This window comes from Callithrix jacchus, chromosome 21 (assembly GCF_049354715.1).
Source record: "Callithrix jacchus isolate 240 chromosome 21, calJac240_pri, whole genome shotgun sequence".
NCBI lineage: Eukaryota > Metazoa > Chordata > Mammalia > Primates > Cebidae > Callithrix > Callithrix jacchus.
The window spans coordinates 46681240-46692512 of NC_133522.1; the positions used below are offsets into that span (position 1 = coordinate 46681240).

Below are 11273 nucleotides of genomic sequence, written 5' to 3' on the forward strand. Positions count from 1 at the left end.
TCCTTATTGTTTCTCTAGGAATAGTAATGGATATTACTCCAAGGATGGGCGAGGAGCAATTGAAATCTACATAATATGTGACTGGGAGAGCTATTAATAGCCTTTGCTATTTAAGACAAACGTGACCTCTTCAGTCGAGGCAGATCCTGTCCAAAGCAGGTGAAAGACTCAGAATGTGCTCCATAGCCAGGGCATCTGTCCACTGATTAAGCAAAGGTTTTTTGAGCCCGTGCTCCCAGCTCGCACAGGGAACACATGGGATGTATCAGTGAACATATAGACAGCAACTGTTTCTCACGTGGTGCTTGCAGTCAACGTTAGGCTTATCGTATGAAAATGAGACTCACTCTTGTTTGTTTCTGAGAGCATTTCAAGGACAAAAACTTATTAAATCCTAAATGGCTTGCATCCTAGCGTTGTCTTTAAGATTTCCTTCCCATGCAATTTACTATCATTGAAAATATCAGTCACACACACATGCAGAAATACAACTGGATGAATGGTGAGTTCTGTGATTATACCATAGCAACTGGATGAGAAAAACCCAAATATCCACCACTAGGGACCAATTAAATAATCATTCATCTAGATTATGGAATACTATTCAGTCATAAAAATGACAAGGCAGCTTTAGGGCTCATATAACAAAATCCCCAGGTGTTTGGAAGCTAAACAAGTAATGAAATGAAATCAGTGGATACTGCGTGTTCCCACTCCATAAAGAAACGTGTGTACATCTCTATGTTTATACATGCATAGAGAGCTCGTGGGGGAGATCTACAGGAAGCTGTTATCCATAGTCACATCTCAAAAGATGGACTGGAGTAGGACATAGAAGGAATATATAATTTCATGAAATAGTCTCCTTTATTAAACAGATGTGTTCTTACTAATTTTGTTTCATTTTACTATGCACGAGTCTACTTTTAAATTATGAAAAGATACCAATGAACTTTGAAAGGTTATTATATATAGTCCTACAACTGTCAAATATGCCAGCTGCTAGCTACATGACTATTTCAATTTAAAGGCAAATTAATTAAAATAAAATTTTAAAAAATGAGTTATTCTTGGTGCACTCTCCATATTTCAAGTGCTCAGTAGCCTCACATGGCTAGCAGCTGGCACGTTAAACAGTGCTGACGTGTAGAACATTCCCACTCTTGCAGACAGTTATATTGGACAGTGCTGGAAACTCTATGAACCTAAAGCCAGTAAATTTTTCATGAGATAGCTAAGCCTTTGTTCTCCACACCAGAGTTGACTCAAAAGGAAATTACCCAGTAGAATTGTGCATTATAGAACAAGACAGAAGTTCCCTGAAAATGAACATTCATCTCTCCTTCTATGTCCACTCATTGGCCAGCAGGAAAGTTAGAAACTTACTCCTTCAACCTTTTCACAGTGTCATGATCAAGACTTAAAGCTATTTTGCATATATTTTGCATATATTATGATGTCCAGGTACTTTCCCCCTGCGGCAAATTGATCACTATTTATTGAGTGTTATTTATAAGCATAAGGTAATCGAAAAATAAGTACAAACCAACCCTAACCTGAATTTTTTTTTTTTTTTTGAATCGGTACAAAGTTTACTAGGTCATACGACATGGCTCACAAGCGGTGGGAAATTCCAGTGATGGCATTGTTCGTTGGTTGGTTCCTTTTACCCAAATGGAGACTAAACACATTCCCGCAGGATTGTCACCTCTCCCCACGAGACAAACAGAATGCAAGACTGTCACACGTAGCTAGGACCGGTTCCACGGACACACAATTTTGTGGCATTGACACATCACAATGGGACGCCAGGCCGAAGTGGGTGCCAGGAGGGGAGGAAGCGGCTAATGCTATGCCCACACTCGCCTTCAGGCAGTGCCCCCAGGAGGGAGGCCTGGCAGTGTCTGCTGGTGATAATACATTTCACACGGGGAGGGGGAACCCCAAGGATGGACTTTGGAGGCCCAGAAGGCCTGTCAGGTGGTGCGACTTTCTATCTCCAGCCAATAAATAACTCCATTGGATGAATGCATACATTAGAAATGGATGCCAGTACACTTCACACGTGGGGGACCAGGTCGAAGTCAAACCATGCAGTGGCAGGGCAGGTGAGGGGGATCCGGGTGAGAGATATTATCAACAGCACACCCTCTATTCTGTACCCTACAATATACACCATTAGTTGGAGTTTGCTTTCCTCCCCATGCTGGGGGACCTCGGTGCCGGCGTCTCCCAGCACGACCCGCTGGGAGGGTAGGGGTTGCCGCTCGAAGAGAGAAGTGCTGGAGGGGCAGCAGGTGGGGGTCCCGGGCTCTTAGCTGCTTGCCTCTGTGCGCAACCGCACGCCCACAGCCGTGATGAGCGCAGCCCCCTTGCCGCTGCCATCCTCAGATAGGAGGAAGGACACGTTACATTTTGGTGACAGTTCCTTCACCGTCTGGTGCATGATTCTGGAGAAGTGCGGATGAAGCTTGTAGAGCGTCCCGTCCACTCCCACAGTCACGTTCAGACGGTCCAGTCCTCTGTTCTCTCGGATCTTATCCACCACCGCAGCCATGCCTGCGCCACACAGCTGCGCAGCCCTTCTGGACACCACCCCGCACACGGTCTTGACGAGGATACTGTCATCACAGGTGCTATTCAGACCCAGCTGCTGGAGGATGGCCCGGACCTGGAGCAGTGCTAATCGGTCACTCTCGATCTGAGAGAGGAACTTGGTCTCAAAGATGCCCCGGGTCTTCAGCGGCTCAGAGATCTGCCCTCGGAAAAGGAATCCCTTCTTGGTGAAGTCGATCAAGATGTTGCCGACGATTTCACCCAGGTACATGCCACTGATCATCTTCTCGTACCTTTGTTTGCCGGCATTTAGGGAATATTCGTCCACCAATCTGTCATAATTTGTCCTGATATCATCCAGACACCCGTTGTCCCCAAAGGCCCCCCACTCCATGTTGATGCACATCTGCCCCTGGTCCCCATCCACCATCTCCACGTTCTTCATCTCCTCCATGTAGCGGGCATTGCTGCCGGTCCCAACAATGAGTCCAACCTCACAGGTGGGCTCCTCATAAGCACAGGTCATCATGGTGCCCACCGTGTCGTTGACTACAGCCACCACGTCCAGGTCAAATTCCTCTCTCCTTTTTATTGCATCCCTTAGTAAGGTGACTACATCGTGCCCCACACAGTCTGTTGCCTTAAAACCCTTTGTCCACGTGATCAAAATTCCCGCATCCAGACTCGTCTGCTTGCAGGAAATGAGAACGTGAAGCCCAGAGGCATCCTGGGGCCTTTGATCCCCATGTAATCCAGGAAGTCAGAGATGCAGGACACAATGTGATCAAACAGCTCTTCCCCAGTGCCCTGCATGATTTCAACAGGAATGGCATAGATCTTGTTGTGCATTTCCACTGTTCTCTTTTTCCCACTACGGATTTTCACCAGCAGCACACGGAAATTAGTTCCTCCAAGATCCAAGGCCAAGAAGTCGCCATTCTCGGTCCCGTCTGGGGTGCTCCGGACGAAGGAGGGCAGCATCTTGACCACGGCATTGTTGTGCGTCTGCTTCCGCAGGCCCAGCTCCATCTCGGCCCGCATCCTCTTCTTCACCTCCAGCAGCATGTCCTTTGTGAGGTGGAAATGAGCCAGGGTCTCCTCTATCTGCCGGTGCTGCTCAGCCAAGCGGTAGGCCACCGCCGTCACCATGGCAGCCCCCTTGCCGCTACCACTCTCCGAGAGGAGGAAACGCACATCGGAGTCCGGCACCAAGCGCCTCAGAGTCTTGTGGAAACGCCGGGAATACTGTGGGTGCGTCTTGTAAAGAGACCCGTCGACACCAACTGTGGTCTGAAGCCTAGGTGTGCCCTTGTTATCACGCAGGCGGTTCAAGATGGCACCCAGCGTGGCAGCCACCAGGTTGGCTGAGCGAAATGAGACTATGGTGCACACGTGCTGGACTGAAACACAGTCATCATCAGATGGCTCCACTCCCAGGCGGGTCAGGATTTCTTTGGCATTGTGCAGACCTTCCTTATTCTTTTCAATGGCTGACACATCACTGGTGTTAAACTTCCCTCTGGTGAGCAGCTCCGGGGTGATCCGCCCTTCAAATAAGAGGCCCTCCTTGGCCATCTTGACCAGGATCAGTCGAACCAGCTCTCCCAAGTACATGCCACTGACCATCTTCTCAAACAGCTGTTTTCCAGGGTTGAGGGATCCTCGGTCTATCTCCCTGTCAAACTCCGTCCGAATGTCTTCTAAGGATCCATCATCTCCAAAGGCTCCCCATTCCGTGTTGATACACATCCTCCCCTCGTCTCCTACCACCAGATCAATGTGCCTCAGTTCCTCCATGTAGCAAGCATTGGTGCCAGTGCCGATGATCAGGCCAACTTCACACTGCTGGTCGTCATAGCCACAGGTCATCATGGTACCCACCGTGTCATTCACCACAGCTACAATGTTGGCATCATAGTCCCCTCGCTTTTTTATGGCTTTGTTAAGCAGCTTGACCACATCTGCTCCTTCCACGCCGCTCGCTTTAAATCACTTTGTCCAGGTGATCAGGACAGCCTCATCGATTTTGGATTGTTGGCAAGGAAAAGAAAATGTGAATCCCACAGGTAACTTCTTGTCCTTGATCTTCTTTTTCTCCATGAAATCTCCCAGGCACTCAGCGACATGATCAAAAAGCTGGCTTCCACTGCCATGCACGATGTTCCCTGGGATGTCATAAACCTCAGACTCCATGCGAACATTCTGGTTTTTCTCATGATTCACTTGCACCCGCAGAGTTCGAAAGGAAGACCCACCAAGATCCAGGGCAATGAAATCTCCCTTTTCAGAGCCATCGGGAATGGACCTTACAAATGTTGGCAACATCTTGACTGTGGCTGTTGGATTAAAATCCCGGGAGAGGCCATTCTTCATCTCCTTCTTGAAGCGAGTCATGATATCTATGAGAGTTTCATCGGAGAGCCGCATGGCATAGAGATATTTGTCAATCTTTTTGACTTGGTCATCCTTCAGCTCCGTGAAGTAATAGGCCAGGAGCTGTGCGGCGATCATGCTGGCGGTCGGGGGTGCGGGGCGGCAGCCTAACCTGAATTTTTAATGACTGTATAAGTACTAGTACCTCCTCACTTTTTAGATTCTTCAAACATGTATAGCCTTCTGAGGTCCCTTCCAACCCTGAGAAGCCACAAGCATAATCCCAGCTGAGACTTGAGGTCGGATAACTGTGGATGCCTACAAGTTGTTATCAGTATATTTGGCTCAATTAGCTAAAAAGTACCACTGAATTATTTAGGGATTGCCCACCCATTTGTACTCTGAAAGTTTTACTTGTGTTTCTTAATGAGTCTAATATGAATTTAAATCTCTAGTCACCAAAACTGGAGTCTTAGTCAAATGCCAATGAAGTAAACGTTTAGACTGAGAAGGCTTCTTCTTCCAATTAGGAAAAGATAAATGCAGAATGACCTCTTATCCTTGCCTTTCAGAGTGAAAGTAACTAATTTTAAAACTCTCTCCTTTTCACACCAAGCTTATAGAATATTAGAGCATCATCTGGCTCCAGAGCTGCCCTCCTGAGACGTCTCTGTGAGGACACGTGTATTTCATCTGTTAGTAATAGTACCTTCAACGAAGAGCCCGCACCAAGCCATCTGTTAGGGTAGGGGTTTTCATAATCAACCAGTAGAGGAGGAAGTGTGGGTGAATAAAAAACGCTCTTTCGCTCCAGTTCTCGTTTCTCTCTTTGGACTTCCTTGAAGAAACTTCAACAATCCATCTTAGAGGAGAGACCTTAGAACCTGCAGAGAAAGCACAAATCTGCGTATTTCTCTGCAAACAGATATTCAGAATGACTTTCTTGCTACCAGGAGAGGAATATAAATCTCCCAGTGCTGCAAGCTCTCCCTTTTCTTATTCACAGACTTTTATGAGAATCAGCTTATAATGGTAACCTGATCTGAACTCACCACGCAGGAAAATGAGGCAAATATGGCGTCTGGTTCAGCCCACAAAGAACATCCTGTCTGAGGCCAGGCATTTTACCAAGAGAGCCTCAAAGCAGGCCAGAAAAGGTAAGATGTGGTAAAAGAGCATATTTCTACTATTCATTGTTAATCAGATGCAAAAACCCAGCAAATACAACTCAGTAATGCACCTTCTTCTCTTCAGAAGGCGCAAAGGAGTAAACATGACAGAATCGCTTCTAGCTTTCTTTTTATCTACCAAAGTGGTCTGAATAAAAATTAAATGACTTTTGAAAATTTCACATTTGTCAGACGTTACCCAATTCATTCCTTTGGGCAAGTTTTAAGTGAACACACCATTAACATGGCGCTGGTGGGTCATGAACGCTGGTAGTGTCATTAAGGTGGCGCTGGTAGATAATGAATGAATTTTCCATCGTAAATGAATTTTCCCCACAAATTTGTCTTTTATGGAAACAAAAGGAACATATTCAAAAAACATTAATATTACCAGCTTCAGAGTTGGATAGATGAAGATTTGAGTTTGTCTCTCTAATTACTGGTAATGTGATCTTGAACAACTCACTGGCTCTCTCTAGGCCTTGGTTTCCTCATCTGAAAAATGGGAATATCAACAGAACATAACCTTCTAAGGTTCTTGTAAGGTTTAAATCAAACATCATCTCTGTTCAGAGCTGTGCCTGGTACATCAGAAAAGCTCAGTGTGGCAGTGTTAGTGATTTATCATTTTCCATCTTGTTAAGGAATGCACATGGAGCGTAACTAAAGTTTCCTTATTTACCTAGGCCCATCATTGTGAAGATTAGAATGCAGGTCAGAAGCCCATCTGTCCCTATCCTTAGCGTTCCTACTGATTTGGGGGAACTCAATTGCTTGGTGTTTGGGACCCTGTTTCTGGTACCCACCCTCCATATTCACTTCTGGTTTTTTTTATTTTTTATTTATTTATTTTTTTTTTGAGACGGAGTTTCCCTCTTGTTACCCAGGCTGGAGTGCAATGGTGCGATCTCGGCTCACCGCAACCTCCGCCTCCTGGATTCAGGCAATTCTCCTGCCTCAGCCTCCCGAGTAGCTGGGACTACAGGCACGTGCCACCATGCCCAGCTAATTTTTTGTATTTTTAGTAGAGACGGGGTTTCACCATGTTCACCAGGATGGTCTCGATCTCTCGACCTCGTGATCCACCCACCTCGGCCTCCCAAAGTGCTGGGATTACAGGCTTGAGCCACTGCGCCCGGCCTCACTTCTGGTTTTTAATTAACTATGAACCAGAAATACAAGTGGCCAAGTAAGTTATTACTGTACTTAAGATAGGTGTCAATGGTCTCAAACTCAGCGACTCTCATATGAGGATCACCTAGGGAGCTTGCGCTGCTGTGAAGCCAAGGCGTCTGCATTTTATAAGCCCCAGGTGAGTCCAATGCCCTGGTGCAGGCCACAGCTGTAAGTGAAAGTCAGTTCCCTCATTCCCTGGCAGCAGCCCAGGAAGGGCAGTAAGTGGCCAGCCTGCACTAAGTGCAGCTGGGGGCAAGACCTGGAGCTTCCTTTCCAGTAGGAGGACCAAGGTCACAGACTGCTTTATAAGTCTAAAACTAATACGACCCTCAAGGGGAGGCAGAGGGAAGAAATGAAAGAAAATTAAATCCTTCGACCAGTGCTATCCAAGGTCACTATGTGCCAAGTCTTGTGCTAAGTGGTTGGGGTATGTTGGTAAATAAGACAGATATGGCCCCAAGCCCCACATGCACAGAGGACTGACAAGACTAATGAGGGCAAATAAAACCAATAATTGTACAAGTAGTTAAACAATCATAATTAAAGAAATCACAAATAATTGTACTACAGAAAGCGCTTGGATGAAAAAGTGCAAGGTGTGGGAAGACATGGCAAAGAGGTCCTAACCAAGGATGCGTGATCAGAAACCTCCAGGAGGAGGGCCAGCGGGTGGTGTCTTACTTTCCTGGGACTCCCATAACAAAGCACCACATGCTAGGGTAGCTTAAAAACAGAAATGCATTTTCTCATAATTCTGAAGGCCAGAAGTTCAAGATCAACTTCTCAGCAGAGTTGGTTCTTTCTGAGGCTCTGAGAAAGGGATCTTTCCCAGAACTACCCTCAGCATCTACTGATTTGCTGGCAGTCTTGGGTGTTCCTTGGCTTCTGCTGCAGGTTCTCATGATGTCCTCTGCCTTGGGGTTCATAAGGTATTCTCCAAGTGCACCTGTCTGTGTCCAAGCTTCCCCTTTTTATAAGGACATCAGGCATATGGGTCCTCTAGGCTGGGCACAGTGGCTCACACCTGTAATCCCAGCACTTTGGGAGGCCGAGGCAGGTGGATCACGAGGTCAAGAGATCGAGACCATCCTGGTCAACATGGTGAAACCCCGTCTCTACTAAAAATACAAAAATTAGCTGGGCATGGTGGTGCGTGCCTGTAATCCCAGCTACTCAGGAGGCTGAGGCAGGAGAATTGCCTGAATCCAGGAGGCGGAAGTTGCGGTGAGCTGAGATAGCGCCATAGCACTCTAGCCTGGGTAACAAGAGCGAAACTCCATCTCAAAAAAAAAAAAGAAAAAAGAAACCACTCTAATGACTGCATCTTAACTTGATCATTTCTAATAAGGTCATATCATGGATACCAGGGGTTAGAACTTCAACATCTTTTGGAGAAATACATTTAAGCCATTAACAGGTGGCAAACAGTTAGACCGGGTGAAGGAGGATGGGCGAAGAAAGCACCGCTTTGGGAAAAGCACATGCTGAGGCCCTCAGTGAGAGGGCTGCTGCAGTGACCAGGGACGGCTGGGAGCCTGGCCTGCTCCTATGAACCATGTAATTCTTCAACTTAAGTACACAGAGAAGTCAGAAAACTGAAAAACTGGTAACTGTCTAAAAATATAAGCAAAAGGAAACACATAAAATCACATAGAAGGACACTTTTGGGATGGTGGCATAAGGAGCTACATAAACCCTCTCTTCAGTGAAACAACCATACCTGGTGGAAAATGTTAAAAGTATATATACATATATATATATATATATATATATATATATATTACAGTCTCTGGAAAGTATCCTGGGAGACACACCACAAATGTAGAAACATTATTTCAAGAAAATTGACTAAGTCTGCGTAAGAACAGCAAGAGTCTTGGCATCTGACTCCCGACGTTTTCTCTCCCCACTCTACTCTCACCTCAGTGTGATCAAAGCCATACTCTAGGAACTTACAGCCAAGAACATGAGACACCATTTCCTTTGTGGTACAATGGCTACAATTTCTCATCTGCCCTTCCTGCAGCTCTGTGCCACAGAAGTTCTTTCCAAGTGAGCCTGGCCAAGAAGTCTGGGGTTCCCCTCCTCTATCCACACAGTAAGTGGGACTGTGTTGCTGATGTGACTCTCACCCTACGTATCATTGGTGTATAGAAATGCTCCTGATTTGCGCATTGACTTTCTATCCTGAAACCTTGCTAAAAACTTTTTTATCAGTTCTCCTTGCCTTTTGGTGGAGTCTTTAGGACTTTCTAGGTATAGGATCATATTGTTAGTGAAGAGAGATAGTTTGACTTCTTGCCTATTTGGATGCCTTTTATTTTTGTCTCTTGCCTGATAGCTCTGGTTAAGATTTCTACTACTAAGTTGCTTAGGAATGGTGAGAATGGGCATCCTCATCTTGTTCTAGTTCTCAAGGGGAATGATTTCAGCTTGTGCTCATTCAGTATGAGGTTGGCTGTAAGTTTGTCCTAGATTGCGCTTATTATTTTGAAAGCTACACACCTATAACTATCTGATCTGAGCAAGTAGAAGAATGAATCAGCAAACTTGAAGATAGGTGGATAGAGATTATGCAATTGGAAGGTGAAAAAAAGAATAAAGAAAAATTCGGAGTCTCAGCCAATGTGCTGAACCATCAAACACAACCTCAAGCAGTGAAGTGCAATGAGCACATCAAAGAAGCAGAGAGAGAAAACAGCACATTTAAAGAAATAATGGCTAAAAGCTGACCAAATTTAACAAAAATCTTTAATCTACAAATCCAAACATCCCAATAAATTCTAAGTCAGATAAATGTAAGAGACCAGACTCAGACACACTATAGTCAAAATGTTAAGTACCAAAGACAGAAAAATCTTCAAAGCAACAAGACTAAAACAAATCGACACATACAAAAAAAGGCAATCATTTTAACAGCTGACTTTTCATCGGAATTAATGGAGGCTAAAGCAATGGATGACATTAAAAATGCCCAAAGAGAACGAGAGAACCAAAACGGTTACATGCAGCAAGACAATCTAATGACACGCAGACCTGCCTTATTAGCAGTGCTGAATGCAAGTGACAGCAGAGTAATTCAAATGTATACAAAGAAGCAAAAAGGGTGCCAATAAAGGTGATTATATAGTTAATTGTAAAAGATAGTATAATTGCCTCTTTTTTCTCTCTTCTTCTCTCAGTTGATTTAAAAGACAAGTGCATGAGATTTTATGCATGGAATTATATTACTGGGTCCATAATTTACAAAATTGTAAAGAATTTGGCAGTAATAGCACGGAGGAGGCGGGGGGGGAGCAAAATTATATTAGAGAATGAAAAGACACAGGTTGGTAAGTAAAATCCATGAGAAGAAATAAAGAGAACCAGAAATGTAAAATAAGAAGCAAACATTTCTTATGATAACATATAACAAACACTATAATTATATTAAAAAGATAATGAAGGAATGGAGTTATATAAGAATAATGTTTCTATATATTTTGTTTTTTTGAGACGGAGTTTCGCTCTTGTTACCCAGGCTGGAGTGCAATGGCGCGATCTCGGCTCACCACAACCTCGCCTCCTGGGTTCAGGCAATTCTCCTGCCTCAGCTTCCTGAGTAGCTGGGATTACAGGCACGCGCCACCGTGCCCAGCTAATTTTTGTATTTTTAGTAGAGACGGGGTTTCACCATGTTGACCAGGATGGTCTCGATCTCTTGACCTCGTGATCCACTATTTCTATATTTTATTTGAATTAAGTTAGCATAAATCTAAAGTAGAATCTGGTAAGTTAATAGGCATATTGTAAATTCTGGAGGAACCAGTAGAAAAGAAAACTGGAAAATATATGGTAAGAAATTCACTAAAGAATTCAAAACATTGCATTGTAAAGTATTCACTTAATACAAAATAAAGTAGCAAATGAGAAATAGAGGAACAGAAATTATATGTGGCATATTTTAAAAACACAAAAAGCAAAACAATAGATAAATCCAAACATGTCAATAATAACTTT

At 44.5% G+C, this 11273-nt stretch overlaps 2 pseudogenes across 2 annotated transcripts; both read right to left on the reverse strand.

Annotated features, from left to right (window-relative positions):
- Nucleotides 1-1561: 1561 nt before the first annotated feature.
- On the reverse strand, nucleotides 1562-5090 carry LOC100404624 (hexokinase-1 pseudogene; annotated as a pseudogene). The gene has a single exon (XR_013530598.1). The product of XR_013530598.1 is annotated as a hexokinase-1 pseudogene (transcript).
- LOC144580660 (hexokinase-1 pseudogene) lies at nucleotides 1562-5090 on the reverse strand (annotated as a pseudogene). The gene has a single exon (XR_013530599.1). The product of XR_013530599.1 is annotated as a hexokinase-1 pseudogene (transcript).
- Nucleotides 5091-11273: the final 6183 nt, after the last annotated feature.